At 46.3% G+C, this 18,406-nt stretch overlaps 1 pseudogene across 1 annotated transcript in view; it reads right to left on the bottom strand.

The window, feature by feature from the left end:
• LOC147718172 (verrucotoxin subunit beta-like) overlaps window positions 1-18,406 on the bottom strand; it is a 157,351-nt pseudogene that overhangs the window by 86,610 nt on the left and 52,335 nt on the right. Inside the window, exons 2-3 of the transcript XR_015295560.1 lie at window positions 12,615-12,732; window positions 723-2,713 (exon numbers count right to left, since the gene is read on the bottom strand). The product of XR_015295560.1 is annotated as a verrucotoxin subunit beta-like (transcript). The remainder of the gene's footprint in view (window positions 1-722; window positions 2,714-12,614; window positions 12,733-18,406) is intronic.

Here is an 18,406-nt window from a genome sequence, read left to right as displayed (position 1 = left end):
ATAGTTTCCACATAAATAGTTCTAAGATGTGCAATCATTAACCACTACTACCAATATGTCTTTTATTACTGCTATCTACTCATGCGACTGGGAAAATGGTGAAGCTTTTTTGCTCTTTGTACAAATGCCAGCCAAATAGTACATGATCCTTGCTATCTAGTTGACGGCCAGGTAAATCATTAAATTTCTTTGCTATTTGTATGGCTGCCAGCGAAATAGTACATAATCAATACTATGGCGTAGTCGGCCGGGTAAATGCTGAAGTTTCTTTGTTGTGTGCATGGCCACCGTTGAAGTAGAACATAGTCTCTGGTAGGTAGTCTGCAGCCAGGTGAATAAGGAAATCTACTCCCTACTTGTACGGTAGCTGGCCAAATAGTACATTATTTCTACTATTTAACCAGGTGCCATGTAAATAGCAGTGGAAATTCGCAATTTACCCCGTGGCTGGCTAAATAGCCGCTACCTTCCTTTTAGTCCTCATTTGTGAACTTGAGTTATTAAATGGAACAGATAAATCAAATTGGAAAGCCAGTGAATTCATTACTACTGGTTCTGCCTTTGACAGTTCATTAGAGAAAAGTGCGCTAGTACAATGTGTTTAAATTGCTGGTACACTGTGCTAAAAAAGCTTCGTATGGGGCAACATGCCTGATTGTGTGAACAGTGTACATTGTGAACCTGGGGTATGTGAAGTGAGTCAGGTGTAGACAGTTACTTACCCTCATCTCTTTTCAAGACGTACTCCTCACTCGCAGCGCTGCTTCCATCGTCGCCACAGATTGCGGACACTCGGAATCTGTAGGATGATTTGGGGTTCACTCCCTCAATAGTGAAGGTCTCAACCTTCTGTGCAGTGAGTTGCTCCTTCCATGTCTTTATATCTATAGATTCCTCTGTGAATTCCACTTTGTAGGCACTTATTCTGGTGCCAGCACTAATGGTGTCAGGCTCCCTCCAGGTGAGGGTGATGCCTCCAGGTCCATCCTTCTGGCCTGTCACCTTCTCAGGTGGGCTGCATGGAAGGGTCTTTACCATGTGGGTGGGTTGACTTGGTAAGGTGACCCATCGAGCAGATACCGCTAATTGTCTGAACAGGTACTGGCAGTTAGGACGCAGACCCGTCACTGTGAACGTGCCACTGGTGTGCTCTCCTTCCATGCAGCTCCAGTCATATTCAGTCCTGGTCCTGTACTCCACCCGATAGTTCAGCACTGGGTCAGTCCCACCAGGCAGCGGCGCACAGGTAACCAGCACACAGTCGTGAGATATTTGACTTATCTTAGGGGTGTCAGGGCGTGGGGGGTGGAAGGCTTTGTCTTTTAGAACGCAGTGTTCATAGAAGTAAATCGAAACACCTGGATTACTGGGATCGCGAACAGAGGACACAACAAACTGTATCTTCTCGTCTGAGGCATTGAGCCTTGTAAACTCCAGGAACTCGCTCACGAATACTTTAGATCTTTGGTTTACATCAGCATCATTAAGCCACTCTCCAGAGGTTGGGTGGGTGGGTTCCTTCAACTGTTTCTTTGTTAGCCAGGAACTTAATTCTGATAAAAAAGGTTCCTCTTCTCCTAGTGAAGTGAACATGAGTGAGATCACAATCTCCACTCTGAGGTCACGTAACACTTGATTCATTTCCAACTGAGAAGGTACAATTTTCACTGTCTTTGACTCTGTCAACAAATTCATGAATCCACTGACGAAGTTTACCTCATTCTGTTTTGATTTTATAAATTCTGAAAGTTGAGTGGTACTAAAAGGGGATATTTCTCTGGCAGTTAAAATGTCCTCCAGTGCACTTTCCTCTTGTTCGCCTCTTCGAACAGCAGGTAGGATTCTAGCAAGGTCTGCTTGGAAGGCCCTTCTATATTGTTTGCACAGCTTCTTGAATGTTTGGACTCTACTCTTGATGTCAGGGAAGTGTACAGCGGCAAGCATGTCTTTGCACTCCATTTTAATATCAAGTAGCTCCTCCATGGCAACTTGAGCATCTTCAATCAGCTGAGAACTGATGCTGCGCACCAGCTGAGATGCTTTGGAATCCAGCTCGCTCAGTGGATACAACCACACCTTTATGGGTACTGCCATCTCACCATTTTCACCTAGGAGTGATGGGAAGCTTTTATAGCTATTAATTGCCTCCTCGTAAGTGGAAGGGTTGTTTTTTAAAGCTAAATCCCCATAAAATGTGCAGCTGAACTTTTCAAATTTACTCCTGTCATCCTGCGATTTGGTAACGCTTCCTTTCCAAACTCAGGTATTTTCTCAACGGCACCCTTTAATTCTCCTTGTGCGTCCTTCATTTCCTCAGATGAGGACACATTTCTATCGAACACAAAAAATGCCTGTGCCCCATACAGCACCGCAGTGACCACATGGGTTGCCATTTTGTTGCCAAAAATGTCTGGATAAGTGATATTGCCTCGTCCTAAATGTGTCATGGTCAGTTGTTCAAACCTGGTTGTGGTTGAATATTGTAGGGTCACTCTGGCCTGTTTCTTGGAAGTCTTGGTCTTCGTTAAATAGTTTGCTGCTCCTCCCAACTCAACCATCCCCCCCAGGAAACTTGCTTTCAGGGAGGCGGAGATATTGAGGGCAGAGGCTTTGTCTTCAATGCTCTCTTCGGCAATGATTTTATAATCTGCTTTTACTTGTTTCGTGACATGCACATCTTTCTCTATGGTCTTCAGATCCCATAAAGTAACACCTGAAATAACAAAAACATGTAATTTGAGACTGCAATAGTACTATGGTTTTGCAACAGATTTCACACTTTTAGGCTGAAAACCCTGTTCTGTACAGGTATTTATGACCGATATTTCACAACTAATTAGAGACCCTAACCCTAGAAGCAACCTCTCCAGGACCCTTGTTTGGAACTGAAGCAGCATATTCAACATTTTCCACCACCAAAATCTCAGAAGTGGCCTCACAGGTTCTCAAAGACACAAAGTACTCCTCCTTTAACACTCTAAAATCTCTACAAGATGCCACAGTGTAGGAAGCTTCCCCTGCATTCATATGCTCAACCCAAACTACCTCCCACTGTAGACCCACCTGCCATGCAAAGCTCTAAAGTGCGGTATAAGTAAGACACTCTTATAACAAGGCTACAACAATCCTGGATAGAGTTTATTTATTTGTCTTGCAAACTACCAATATCAGACTTCAGTAAAGGGGCTTTTTATCATAAGCAAATATGAACCATGATACAAAATAAAGAGAAAGCTAACTGTGATAAACTATAAATGTTTTGGTATGGAAACGAACGCTTTAGCTTAGTTCTACAAAGTTTGAATTTTCAAACCCACGAAAGCCCCACATAATCTATTTGAATTAACTAGTCCCTGCTTTATGGGTTACTGACTGTCCCTTAACCAGGGGTCAGGATAGCTGTAGAGAAGAGAAAGGGAAAGGGGCATGGGAAACCAGTCCTTGAAGTGCCCACAGTTCAGGTTCACGGGGCACCTGAGTAGGATGCCTCTGAGCCAATCATGGATGACATCACCGCCCTGGAAGACCTACCCAAGCTTGCTGGATGGCAAGTTGAGAGTGGGTCAACCGGGGAGGAACTCTGTAAGGCACAGAAAAAGTGCTCAACTCTAGAGGGCTTGATTCAGCAAGTTAAGAACGCGATAGCAGGAGATAACTCTGAAGATCACCTGGTCTATTGAGATGATGACCATTGACCCTGTGGTTCGGTTCCTGTGCCTGAGCGGCACATGTGGCATGGTCCCCAAGTGTTACAGGTTCTTCCTACTGGGTCTGGCTCATGACATATCCCTGGAAGGACATATGGGGCAGGACAAGACTTTTGATAGGCTTCTGAACGGGTTGGCATCAACACTGTTGGACCCCAAGGCAGGTTTAGGTAACAGGTTCATCTGTTTTTTCTGGACCAACCATGCCACCCTGTATCCATTCGCCACTCTGTGGATTCAGAGTACAGGGTGGCATTTACCCGTGACACTACCTGACACTACCTAAGAGGTAGTGTCTGACAGCGGCACTAACTTCATTTCTGCGTACATGAGATCCATGTGGGATTAGTGTGGATTAACGTACAAGTTATCCACACCTTGTCATTCCCAAATAAATGGTCTTGTGGAGAGATACAACAAGACTCCAAAGAGCATGATGGTGGGTCTACTTGAGCTCCTGAGGCATAAGGGGGACGTCCTCCTACCGATGGAGCAAGGTTTTGTACGTAAAGAAACTTGCTCAAACGCAATCCCCTCAAACAATGTGTAATGATGTAACCAACATGTTTGTAAATACTAATATTTGCATTACACATTTTACATTTAAATCCAGGAGAAGCTTGCCTATGTGTTTTACTAATAAGTAAAACGAGTGTCTAAAGATGGCTGTCAAAAATGCGGGAACTTTCTAAGCATGCGTTTACTGCATCTGCGTAGTAGGACGCCCTTTGCTTTGTGGGGAATTCTTTGCCGCTGCGCAGTAGCCATTAAGATGGCTGCTTGAAACTCACATGTTAATTAATGCACATTCCATGCTTAAACTAAACCTTGCAAGTTTATTAATTTGCTAATGCAAAAAGATTAAATAACTTAATGGGATTAGAGTAGGATTCCTTGGTATACAGGGCATTCATTTATTTTTGTGTTCTAATAGGTTTTCTTTGATTTTATTATTAGTTCGTATTTGGGCCTGGAGGGTGACTGAAACCCTGTCCCACATGATTATGCGCAGGTACACTAAAAGTCTGTCATTGTGCATGATGTCTCATTGAAACCCAGCCAAAGACGGTCTAGCAAAAAAGCTATTTGAAACTTCACCTCTCAACCCGAAGAAGGGAAGGAAAAGACGACAACAGTTGGATACATTGTACATTTTTCTAATGTGAAATGCATGTGGGAATAGAAGCTTGGGAAAGTAAATTAAGGGGCGGTAATATTGGACAATGAACTAAAGAAAACCCATTACATTAGTATGGTTCAATCAGAAATAAGGGTTTTCACGAACATTGAAACATTGGGGGGGGGTGGTACATACACATAGAATAGTATATCTAAGGTAGGCTTAGTCAGTTAGATGTCAGACTTGTCACCAACCCAACACTGAAGCAGATGACGGCGGATGCCATGGAGGTCAGAGACGCTGCTCGAGCCTCTGATACAAGAATTGAGAGAGAAGAGACGGAGAGAAGAGTCTGAGAAATTGCTGAAGAAAACAAACCTGTCCATTTAGAAGGGGAAGAATCGAGGAGAGCAGTACCAGAGAGGGGCGAGACACTGGCGTTGCACTTTGAAGAGGTCACCTATCCTGTCTTGAACCTGTCCTGAACCGTCGGCTCCGGACTATTTGGGAGTCCACTTTCCAGCTTCTTGGCCAGGGGTTGGTCCTCATACCATTCTAGGTACATATATTTTCGTGTAGTATGTTCTTGTATATTTCTCTAAATCCTCCCTTTCCAGGTAGCAACGTCGTGAGATTTAACTAAGCTTTTGTATTTTCCTTTGATCATTTCCTTAAAGAAATTGGTGTATGACATGTATTGGTAACTGACTCACAAAATTATTTACTAGATAATACTTTAAAAATCTCTCAAGTCTGTGGTAATTTAAAGATATAAAAGGTAAGTGGCATTTCTACCTATTCTGCTAACAACCTGATCTATTGACCTAAGGAAATCAAGAACCAAGGTGATAAGTGTTGGTAAGAATTGGTGTATAGGTAAATACATCACAAAGGAAAATATAGAGTCTTGATTTTCAGCGGTGATTATTGGCTTATGTGTGAATGTTTATGGACCCAGGTGAGTATGGTAATTTATGAGTATCCCAAGCTGGTAGTACCGCTGGATCAGTTTTACTTGGTAGCAGAGCTATGGTCAGGTTTAGTTAAGTTAGGTATAAAAATTGTGTATTGAAATTTTGATTTATGTATTAACCAACACCTGTATGTATTGTTTTATGTTGTCTAGAAATTCCAGGGAATATTGAATAGCGGGTGGTAAATGGAAGCCACACTGCAGTGAGGTTACTTGCCTTGATGAATAAAGTCTGAAAAGTTATGCAGGACTTGAAGCACTAAGTTAGGGATTATTATTCTTGTATAAAAGTGAGAGTGAATGATAGCATTAGAGTTCACTGGTGAAACTTCGGTCGGTCTTATATAACCTAGAAAGGGTAAAACTGAAGGAGTAACAGGTTCTTTGCTGCTCGAATAAAGAGTAAGCGGAAGAGGTTTTACTCACAGCGAATGTAATCGACTTTTCTTTGAATTTAGTAAAATCAAGCTCAGCAGCAAATGTTTTTACGTTGTTAATTAATGAAATGTGTATGTAAAATTGAAAGAAATAAAGTATCGCATTACCTTGCAAAGGAGGGGTCAGTTACGGGTGCTTCACTGAGAGCCGCGCTGGGATTGGTCGAGACAGCGGGTATGTAGCGGACGTGTAATTAAAAAAGAGGCGTCAGAAGTGAGGAGAGAAACGGACGTCACTAGAAAGCTACACAAGCATTGGTTAAACGAAAAAGTAAAAACAGAAGTAGAGCGGTCATCAGAATAAAAGACGCGCTGATATTGAAGAAGCATTAAAAATAAAAGCTTACATTTGATTGAGTCGCCAAAATAGAAGTCTCGATAATATTAATTTAATTGCATGTTTATATAGCGCTAGGAATCGACTCCCGGAGGAGTATCTCCACGCTTCGACCGCTGGGGAACCCGTCCTGGCTCACCCTGAGAGATGGTCCCTAATGGGTATCTCTAAGGTGCGACCAAGCAACCCCGGCGGTCTGGGGGGGCCGTTGTGAAGATTGAGGCAAGCTAATGCCCAGAGTTGCTGAGTGTGGTCCCTGACTGGAGTAGGCACCGAGGCGAGAATTATCGAGTGATAGGTAGCGGAGATTCAGAAGATTATTATTTTGAAGACATTTTATTGAAAATTTCTCCACTGTATCAGAGTTAAATAGAGTTACCCCTAGTGCCCCGATTCTGAAAACACCTTTAGTTCCGCAGGTTGTACACGAGGTTACAATCGAAAGGGTACTTCAAGAAAAAGAAAAGGAAGCAATAAATAAAAAGAGAAGCGAGTTAATTCAGAAAATAACCCAGCTGAACACAAACCCTGAAGCACTAACAATACCAGTGACTATAGGTCCCGTTGTTTCCCTATATGGGGATAAGCAAAGTTGTCCTAAATCACCTGTCCCGACTACACCGATTGTAGGAGAGTAGGATCTGCTTACTATGGTTACCCCCACTTTTTAGTGTCTTTCACTGATTTCTCGACTTTTTTCTGGCTGGGGCCCTGCTATCCAGGACCCCAGACTAGCTGGTTCCTCTCTAAACTGTTTGCATGTATATAGCTACACTCCAGATTGGTTACTGGGTTACCCTTGTGAGTCCCTAGTATATGGTACCAGTGCCCTGGGCTGAAGCATGTATTATGCCACCCCTGGGAAGCCTTCCAAAATGGCACCACAGGTCTGCCACTGCAGCCTGGGTAAGGTGGTGTTAGAACCCCTTACCAAGATATATTATACCTATATCTACCTTTAAATACAGACACATATAAACCTATAAGTCACTCCTATGACAGGCCTTGACAATCCTGAAGGCAGAGTGCTTGGTTCTGTGTGAGAGGTTGCCCAAGCATGAGCTGAGCCCCTCTGCAGCTTTCGGAATCACTTCCTTATAGCTGTTCTGTGATACAGCCATACCTTATACTCGTAAGTGCATTATAACCTAGCGGCAAATGCTAACTTTGGAATGGCTGCATCAAAACATGTTGTGTTTGGTATCACACACTTAGGAATCCTACCCCCCCCCCCCGCCATTCCTGGCGGCGGGAGTAGAACTTAGTATAAGTATAGGAACCCAGTCCCTAGGACTTTAGATTAACTTGGACGAAACTCTGCAACATATATCCTGGAACTTCGATATTCAATTTCAACTAGAAGATGGAAGAATCTCCCTTGGGGTCAAGGAGTGATTCCCCTGTTCAAACAGGCACCAAAGAAGCACCTTGCCGGTCTGCATTTTCAAGGCTCCATCCAGATCCCGAAGAATCTGCGACACAGGACAGACTTCCAGACATCTTCGAGGCCGACAAGATCTCAGCAAAGCTGAGACCTGTAGCCATCAAGAGAGACGTGGGACCGGAACTCCTGGACACCGTGCACATTTGCTAGTGCACCTACTTCCCGAGCTTTCCTGAAGTTGTGCATTGGGATACTCTTAGTCCAAGTCATGAGCACCATCTGCACTGAAGATAGTGGGCCTACATTCCACAACTGTTCTGTGGGCCCGCTTCTAGCAATTCTGCTCGAGGCCCCTTCGCTATCCCTGGTCTGTCGACTGGTAGGTCCCCACGAAGGTAACTCTGGTTTCTTGGGCTTCCCTGGTTGCTCCAGATGTGGTCTGACCCCCCTCCAAAGGGTGAGATCCTCAGACCTTGCTGGTCTTCTCCGAAGCCAATTGCTGCATTCTGTTGCCAAGGTTTGTTGGGTCCAATCCGGATACCCATGCTGCAGCACTCAACATCAGAAATGGGACAGCTCGAATCCAGCTCCAGGTTGTCATCGACACCTCCTGGTCCTCGTGGCTGAAGATTCAAGCTTCACCTCTTGCACCGGATATCAAACAGACATCGGAGGGCATCTTCTTGTTGCCTCCCTGGCCACTGGCAAATGACCCAGACTCTGTCCCCTCTGCTTTCAGGTTCTTCAGATTTTCGTCCACCCTTGGATCCATCCGGACACTTCATCTGGTTACCTGCAGCACTTCTTTGCAGCTCTCCACAGGAAACGACAACGAAACCAGACACGAAAAGACACCTATGCACCTGGCTTCCCCGGATGAGATAACACGAGTACTTTAGTGCTCCTGTGGGTCTAGACTCTCAAACTGTCCAGTACTAAAGGGGTTTGTTCCTAGTCCACTTCTAAGTGTGTTTAATCTTTAAGATTCTAACCGCAACTTTCTCCATAGAAGCCAATAGTGATTCGCGTCTGTGTTTAGACACTGCACACGTCCCCCGTGGGTCTCCTGCGTCTCTACCTTGGGTGGTTCTGTGTTGCCCCAGCAGTTCTACAGGCTCTCTAGGCCTTGTCTCTATGACTGTAGTGGTACTTATACCACTTTCTTAGTACATGGTTTGTGAGGTTCTTAGGGCAAAAACGTACACTGCGCTTTTTCTGTAATTACTTTTGCCTCAAGCCTCATAAAAAGACTAGAGGGGTGTGTTTAGAATAAATACACATTTTATATAGATACCTGATTTTGGTTCTCCTTTCATTTGGTCATTCACAAGATTATAGACTGGTAAAACAAGCTGCTTTACATTCCTTCAAGACTTAGCAGCCACATAACACTCCACCTGAGAAACCTGCACTGGCTCTCCGTCAGCAAGAGGATCACGTTCAGGCTCCTCACCCACGCACACAAAGCGCTCCACGACATGGGCCCCGAATACCTCAACAACCGCCTCTCGTTCTACACTCCGACCCGCCAGCTCCGCTCCGCCAGCCTCGCCCTCGCCATCGTCCCACGGATCCGCAGAACAACCGGAGGAAGATCGTTCTCCTACCTGGCCGCCAAGACATGGAACTCCCTCCCCGCACACCTACGACTGACCCAGGACCACCTCAAGACCTGGCTATTCGAGCAGTAACACCCCCTCCCTTCAGCGCCTTGAGACCCCCACGGGTGAGTAGCGCGCTCTATAAATTTATTGATTGATTGATTGATAGAAAGATGGAAAACTAGGTGGACAAAGAAAAAGGAAGAAGCAAGGGCGAATCAAAGTACATCTGAGTATATAATGAAAGAAACAGAAATGTTGGAAAGGCTGTGCCCAATGAGGGAAGTTCCGGGAGGAGGTTATGTACATGTCCCATGGACCCGACAGGATATTTTATCTTTTACTAATGATTTCCCAAAACGTAGAGAAAAATCAGTAGAATGGTACAGGCAAGTTGAAAGGTTTGTGAAGGTTTCAAAAGTTTTGTTGAAAGATTTGGATGGTTTATTTGCCATAGTAGTACCTGCTGATTTGTGGACAGAATGTAAATGTACAGTAGATTGGCTCAATGATGAGTACCCGAGGGATGCAAAGACAGGTGCACCATCAGAAGACATAATGAACATGTCACCAAGTGATCACTTTCCTGAAGGGAAAGATTCCCCCAAAAGAAACTGATTGGATACAAATAGACAGAACAACCCAAGAAATGTCTACTATGAATGTCTTTTACAGGTGTTCAAGCAATACAGTGGGTTCGAGAATATTGGAGATAAAGACATGACACATTTTGTGTATCGGTTTGTGTCTGGATTGAGATTGGACATATCGCAAATGATTAAGCAGCACGTTATGCTGGCAATCAAAGCCCATAGATGAAATCCTCAAATACGCAAAGTACTGTGGAGAGGAAATTGACAATAGACGAAAGAATTTAGAAGAAAAAATAATGTGGGCCCAAGTAAAATTAGCAGAACAACAAGAACTCCAGTAAATTAGTCAGGCAGAAAAACCCAGGAAAAGGGCAAGGACAAGGTGAAAATAGTGGGGGTAAACCAAGACGGAAATTAAACAGAGAAGAGGCAAAGAAAACGTTTCCTGTCAAGGGTTTGGAAAATTGGGGCATTGGAAAAACAAGTGTAAACTTATACAGAATAAGAATACCCAAAATCAAAATTTAAATCCACAGACGCAGAATGAGGTGTAAATAATCAATCGCAGCAGGTTGTAAATATACAGAGTCAATTGCCACCTGCCCCTATGCCAAATTTTGTGAGTCAAGTCAAGTACTGTGTGGACACTGGATTCCAGGAGGGAAGTGGCAAGAAACATTTTGAAACACCACAATTTCTTTTGCAGGATTTTTTTTTTGATAATGATATACAATGACGGTGCCTGAGAGGGGAGGAAAAGGAGTGTGTACTTGCCGCATCGTTGCCGGTAGATCAGTACGGTCCAAATATAGATGGTAAGGTTGAAGGAAATGACATCACCTTATTATTGGATACTGGTGCTACCCGGTCTTCTGTGAGAACAGGAGGCATCCCAAACCTACCCCTCTCGGGACAAGTGATCCAAGTAGCGGGCGTTTCTAATAAACAAATTAGTACACCAATTACAAAACCAATGGAGGTATGTATTGGCAATTTTAGTGAAATGCACAAGTTTGTGGTGTGAGACTTAAGTCCCATAAAGTTGCTAGGATGGGATCTATTGTGCAAAATGAACTGCACAATATTTTGCACACCTGATGGTGTTGCAATTCAGACCCCCGATGAAGATGGAGTTTACAAAATCATGTTAGCCAAACAGGAAATAGAGGTAATTATTTTTTTTTCTGGGGCCTGCTGGCTAGGATGGAAAGTAGAACAAAAATGAAGAAATAACAGTCACATGTCTACCACGGTGACACAGCCATTCAGCGACATCCCTGAGGTCCGACGGTGTCAAAGATGCATAAATTATCCATTTGAATTGCAGGTACATGTTCTTGCTGGTAAAGTACCATTTCTATCTAATGGGGCTGACGCCTCTATGTATTGGCTACCGGAGTTGCGTAACCCGCTAGTTGTCTAAATACAATAGTCTGTTGAAAACAATAACTAGTGCACCCCGAATCTAAAACACCCCCCCACCCATTCTCAGCATCGCACACATTGACCTATCCCGATTATTGCTAACGGGCCTAGACCCACACATTAATCAATACCCAATAACCCCGCAGCTACCCGGCGACGGATCATCCACCACTCTTTTCGCATCAGTGATTGCCGGAAGTCATGGTCTCGTCCAACGCAACCATTTAAGTCTAGGAGAGGGCCTTTCAGTGCTCCAGACTCTGTGTAACCGTTCACGGGTTGCTCTCCGGTCCTCCCATATAATCACTACACCGCTAGGCCTCCGTCATTCTTTAGCACAACAGGTCTCTCCTGCCAGTTCCTTTGCGCTGTAGAGAGTGCATCTACATCTGCCTCTCTGTGTGTCTCCCCTCAACTGTCTCCACCTCGGACACGTTATCTCGCAAGTATGTTTGGTATAAACCCCAAAAGTTCTTCGGCCGGCTAGTGGGGGGGGGGGGGGAGCAGCTCACTGTAGTGTTCCGTTTGCGTGCAGCAATACAACATATCGTTAACCCACCTCTTAGTCGGCAGCGGGCCCTTCATCCAGCATAGCACCACTACAGGTCTGGCTACAAGCAGTCCCATGACCGTGAGTCGCCTTAGGTAGGCCTCTAGAGTAGCCAAGAAGAGCCAGCGCAGGGTCCGGAGTCAGCTCCAGGACCCTACTCTGCTCCACCCGGAAACACCATTGAGGACATCAAGCAGCCTCCCACCACCACCAGTAATACCCACCTCCCAACAAACTAAAGCCCCCTCACCACAGATGACACCACCATGAAAACTTGCAATTAAATGAATTACAATATCAATTTCAATGTGTTGATTTATGAATTTACGTTTGGTTTGGCTAAAATGGTACACTGAGTAAAGCAAGAAAGGATGAAAGTGTGGGAACGACATAGGGAAGGTTAGAGAATGATTATCTTTTTATCCTCCATCCCCTATGGCTTGAACCACATTTACTTAAATACAAATAGTGTCACACATTTCTTTACCTGGAATCAAGGCATCACTGCGGCAGTCGTACAGCATCCCAAGCTGAAGGGGCCGGCCAAGTGCGGCTAAATTAATTACTGAAGACGCTTCAGCTGCCATCATTCATCAGAGATCAGGCTAAAATGCATAAAAACATACATGTGGATTAGGATAATATCCTTTCATTGCACATTATTCAAACCTACAATCTAATTATCGCCTGGTGGGCTTGTTGAGTCAGAGAGTTCAAAAATAGTTTGTCGGAAGCTGGTTTGGTATGTGGTGTCCCCTTATCTAAGTGGGGCACCCTGCACCAATCCAGACATTTATGACAATTTTAGTGGTTTAGACTGCTGCAGAAAGCTCTCAAAGTGGTAGCTGTGGAGAGCAGCCTTCAGGCTTAGTCTAGGAGTGCAAAGCAATTCGGTTTACCAGTATCTAGTGCTTTAGGGTAGGCTAAGTGAAAAAGAACCACACATTGTCCTTATAAAAATAGATATTTATTACAGACACTAGCTAACACTTTACAATATCTCCCACCCAGTGATATAATCACAATGCACACAATAGTTCACCAATAGATTAACAAATAGTACCAATTCACCGGGGTCCCCAGGGGGAGGCCAAACCATATATCAAAATAGTGGAATGCGCACCATCACCTAATCTGAGTCTGGACCCAGGGGACGTAGAAGAGTCGGGGACACAAGGAACCACCCCAGGCGACGGCCGTGTGCTCAGCAAATACACAACTGCATACTCAATATGTTTTGGTGGGTATGTTGCCATTGCAGAGTTTAGAATGGGGACCCTTCCCAGTGGACCCGGAGGACATCCCAAGTGAGACAGCAGGTTGAAGAGTCCGACCACCCGTGGGTACCACAGAACCAGGTTACCTACAAGTAGAATACACAGGAGGACCTCAAAAAGTTGCCTGCAGCTGGAGAAAGTACTACAGTGTCAGTTGGAACCCCAAAGCGGGTTCGAGTCGGAGGCCCTTGAGTTCCAGACAATGAGTTTCTTTGAACACTGTTGCACCGAGTCAGTAGCTCCGCTTGAGCTACCGGGGCGTTGAAGACGACCAAGTCCGTCTGTTCTACCCAACAACATTGGCACATATCAATTCCAGCGGGGACAGACTCATTGACAGAACCTTTTGATGAGTCAGACTGTTGGCACGAGTCGTCATGATAACTGTTGAAGTTACCGTGCAATGAAGAGATTTAGTGACGCGGCGCACAGGGGTTCAGTCATGGAGGTTCCGATGAGGGATACTGGCCTCATGCTTGATGAGAGGACAATTCAGGCATCGAGGGAGTGCAGAACCACCACCTAGGTTTCTGAGCCTGTTGGAGTCCAGAGGAGCCCAGGTTCGGCAGACCAGTCGGCTATGTTAAGGTTCCTGCGGATGCAGGGGAGTGACTCCACTCCAAAGGAGATTCCTTCAGGTGTCTTTTGTCCACAGGGCTTGACAGAACCTGTACAGAGCACAGGCATGGACATTTAACAGACTTTCGGACGAAGAGGCCAAGAACAGCAGGGATCTTCCCAGGTGCAGTCTCAGAGTCCAGAGCAAAGTCAAGCGAAGACCTGAGTACCCCGATGGTCGAAGTACAAGTGCCATTGATCTGAATCAAATTCCATGATGAATCTAGAGACCCACCCAGAGGAAAGCCCTTAAGTACCCTAAGGTAAGGGTTCGGACGATCCAGGGGTCCCCCCCAGAGAAGGGGGTCGGACAGTGGGGAGGATACTCCAATGTCCTTTGTCCAGTTTTGTGCCAGAACAGGGTGCCAACGGCTACCTGATCTGGTTTGAGCTGGAGTATGCATGGAGGGCATCAAATGTGCTTCTCTAGCAGACTATGTGGCACTGGTCAGCACCCCTACCCCAGCCTAATAAACTAAATCCTGTCTGGGAGGTGTTTACACCTCCCTGTGACAGGATGCCTATGGTCCTACCTTCCTCTCAGGCCCGGACTGGCCGTTGAAGGCACCGGGCAATCCCCCGGTGTGCCACATGGTTGGGGGCCGGTTTTTGCTGCAAAAACGGCCCTGTAACAAAAACGGCTGAAAACCGGCCCTTGCACGTTTGGGGGGGGGGGGGGGGAGTAGGGGGGCCGGCCGAGCACTTTGCCAGGGCCGGTTCTGGTTCCCAGTCCGGCCCTGCTTCCACTTGACCCAGCAGCCGGAGGGCCGAATTTTGTCTGGGTCAGCAGCAGCCCTAGGTTGCTATTAGGATCTGTAAGGTTGATCCTGGAATCACAGAGGGCTCCTCGGAGGAGCTCTACCATGGATGGAATCATACGTCCCACACCGGATACGGTGTTGGGGTATGATTCCAACATGTTTGCTATCAAACATGTCAAGGTTCGTTCCAGCCAGTTTCAAGATGATCATTGCATGATGCTGCATGGCCTATCTATATCGCGATGACTGGTACACTTACCAGCCTGGAGAATGGGCTCTGGGGTTTGTAGGGGTGTCCTGCTCATGCAGGGGCACGCTCACACTTCTAACAGAGCACCCTGCCTATGGGACTGAAAGGCTACAGCGGTGACGTATAGGTTTTAAGTGCAGTGTGGAGAGCTATAAGGAAACTGATATCTATCATGAGAGGAGCAAGCACCCACTCACACAGGCTGCCATGGCAATCAATCAATCACAACATTTGTATAGCACGCTACTCACCCAGAAGGGTCTCAAGTCGCTTGGGGGAAGGGGTCCGCTACTGCTCGAACAGCCAGGTCTTGAGTTGTCTCCTGAAGGCGAGGTGGTCCTGGGTCAGCCGAAGGTGGATGGGGAGGGAGTTCCATGTCTTGGCCGCCAGGTAGGAGAAGGATCTGCCTCCGGCGGTGGCTCTTCGGATGCGTGGTGCGAGGGCGAGGCTGGTAGACCGTAGCTGGCGGGTGGCCGTGTAGAAGGTCAGGCGGTCGTTGAGGTACTGGAGGCCCAGGTCGTGGAGAGACTTGTGTGCGTGGGTGAGGAGCCTGAACGTGATCCTCTTGTCGACGGGGAGCCAGTGTAGGTCCCTCGGTGGCCGGAGATGTGGCTGCGACGGGGGATGTCCAGAATGAGTTAGGTGGAGGCGTTCTGGATGCGTTGGAGTCATTTCTGTAGCTTGGCTGTGGTTCCGGCGTAGAGGGTGTTTCCGTAGTCCAGTCGGCTGGTGACGAGGGCCTGGGTGACCGTCTTCCTGGTTTCGGTCGGGATCCATCGGAAGATCTTGCGAAGCATGCGAAGGGTGTGAAAGCATGATGAGGATACGGCGTTGACTTGTCTGGTCATCGAGAGGGAGGAGTCCAGGATGAAGCCCAGGTTGCGTGCGTGGTCTGTTGGCTTGGGGGCGGTGCCCAGGACTGGGGGCCACCAGGAGTAGTCCTAGGCGGAGGGTGATGGTCCCAGGATGAGGACTTCCGTCTTCTCTGAGTTCAGTTTCAGGCGGCTGTTCTTCATCCACTCGGCGACGTCTTTCATCCCTTCGTGAAGGCTGGTTCTGGCGGTGTCGGGGTGTCTGGTGAGGGAGAGGATCAGCTGGGTGTCGTTGGCGTGGGAGATGATGTTGAGGTTGTGTTGGCGTGCGATGGCAGCAAGAGGTCTCATGTAGACGTTGAAGAGGGTGGGGCTGAGTGATGATCCTTGCGGGACGCCACAGGTGACTTCAGTGGCCTCAGATCGAAACGGGGGGAGGCGGACTGTGTTCTTCCAGCGAGGCAGGCCTACAACCAGGATTTAGAGCGTCCCTCATGGGTGGCATAATACATGCTTCAGCCAATGGGAGAATCCTGGTGTACATATGCCCTAAGTACCTCAGTACCATAAACTAGGGACTTACAAGGGAGCACCAGTAGCCAGATAGGAATGTACTAAGGTACTCACCACAGTCAAGTTAGGAGAGAAAGCACACAGGCTGGGGATCAGATTAGAAGGATCCCAGCCACACTGGTCATAAATAGCATAACACCATGCAAAAAGTGGGGTAACCGTAAAAGCAGATCTTGCTTTCCTACAATTTAAATAGTCATTCATTACTGTCAGTGTTCGAGTTTGTGGGGACCTTTTAGATCTTCATCTCCTCATTACAGTCAGTGGTAAGGTCAGTGGAGACGAAAACCACGATAAGAAAAGAGGGCCCGAGGGAATTATTTTTAATGACCAAATGAACTCCAAACCCCCATAAAATGAGGGTTGGTCAAAGACAGAGGTACCGACGGACAGAGCGGGGCCTCCCACACCGAGCAGTTGCCGGGCGAGGTGAGGTCTACTCCCACATAAAGCTGGGAATGGATGAAAACCCTACATATTCTGGATACTGAAACAGTCACTTGTACTCCAGGTCTTTGGTAGGGTTATCGTACCAGTTCTTATTAATTACATTTACACTGAAATTCTTCTTCATTGCATTAGCATTTTTCAAACTCGGTCCTGAAGATAGCCAGGTTAACATTGACCATTATGGCTGAAACATGTCGACCCGGATCCTATTGCCTTGAGATAGTTATTATTTCAGACTATCTGTTTTTTTCACTTCTTTTTAATCTTGGCACTTGGCAAACACTAAATAAAACATGGTGGTGTTTTCAGGTAGCTATTTTTAACCCGCACTACACTTTTCAAAAATTTTCAGCACCACTCTACTGAGAACTTGGACAGTTTAGTGTCCTCTAGATGCAGTGGGAGCAAAGTCCCCCTCATTGGGGGGTGCACTTCACTGTATCTATATATCTCAGTCCCAAATGACGATGCCCCGACAGTGAGGTGGGCTGATGGGACGTGTCTCAGTATAGTGGAACTGAGTCCGTTGGGGTTTTTCTAGCTTAACAGTCTCACCATTTGGTTGACCAGTGTTCTCCTAGTTTTGTTATAAGGTCAGTGGAGAGACTCTTGATCCACAATCACTCATTACTGTTGGTGTGAGAGTCAGTGAAGAGCCTCTTGATCCACAATCACTCATTTCTGTTGGTGTGAGAGTCAGTAAAGAGTCTCCTGATCCACAATCACTCATTACTGTCAGTGAGAGAGTCAGCAGGGAGCTTCTTGATCCACAATCACTCATTGCTGTCAGTGTGAGAGTCAGTGAAGAGCCTCCTGATCGACAATCACCCAGTACTGTCGGTATGAGAGTCAGCTAAGAGCCTCTTGATCCACAATCACTCATTACTATCAGTGTGAGAGTCAGCGGAGAGCCTCCCGATACAAAATCAGTCATTACTGTCGGTGTGAGTGTGAGTGAAGAGCCTCCTGATCCACAATCACTCATTTCTGTCAGTGAGAGTCAGCGAAGAGCCTTTTGATCCACAATCACTCATTACTGTCAGTGTGAGAGTCAGCGGAGAGCCTCCTGATCCACAATCACTCATTGCTGTCAAAATGAGAGGCAGTGAAGATCCTCTTGATCCACAATCACGCATTACTGTCAGTGTGAGAGGAAGTGAAGAACCTTTTTTTATCCACAATCACTCATTACTGTCGGTATGAGAGTCAGCAAAGACCCTCCTGATCCACAATCGCTCATTACTGTCGGTATGAGAGTCAGCCTACATCCTCCTGATCCACAATCACTCAGTACTGTCGGTATGAGAGTCAGCAAAGACCCTCCTGATCCACAATCACTCATTACTGTCGGTATGAGAGTCAGCCAAGATCGTCCTGATCCACAATAACTCAGTACTGTCGGTATGAGAGTCAGCCAAGATCCTCCTGATCCACAATCACTCAGTACTGTCAAAATGAGAGTCAGTGAAGTGCCTCTTGATCCACAATCTCATATTACTGTCTGTGGATCAAGAGGCTCTTCACTGACTCATTTTGAC

The sequence above is a fragment of the Lissotriton vulgaris genome, chromosome 4_2, assembly GCF_964263255.1.
Source record: "Lissotriton vulgaris chromosome 4_2, aLisVul1.2, whole genome shotgun sequence".
NCBI classification, from domain to species: Eukaryota; Metazoa; Chordata; class Amphibia; order Caudata; family Salamandridae; genus Lissotriton; species Lissotriton vulgaris.
Note: the sequence above shows the minus strand (reverse complement) of the source record. Positions and strands in the feature narration are given on the sequence as shown.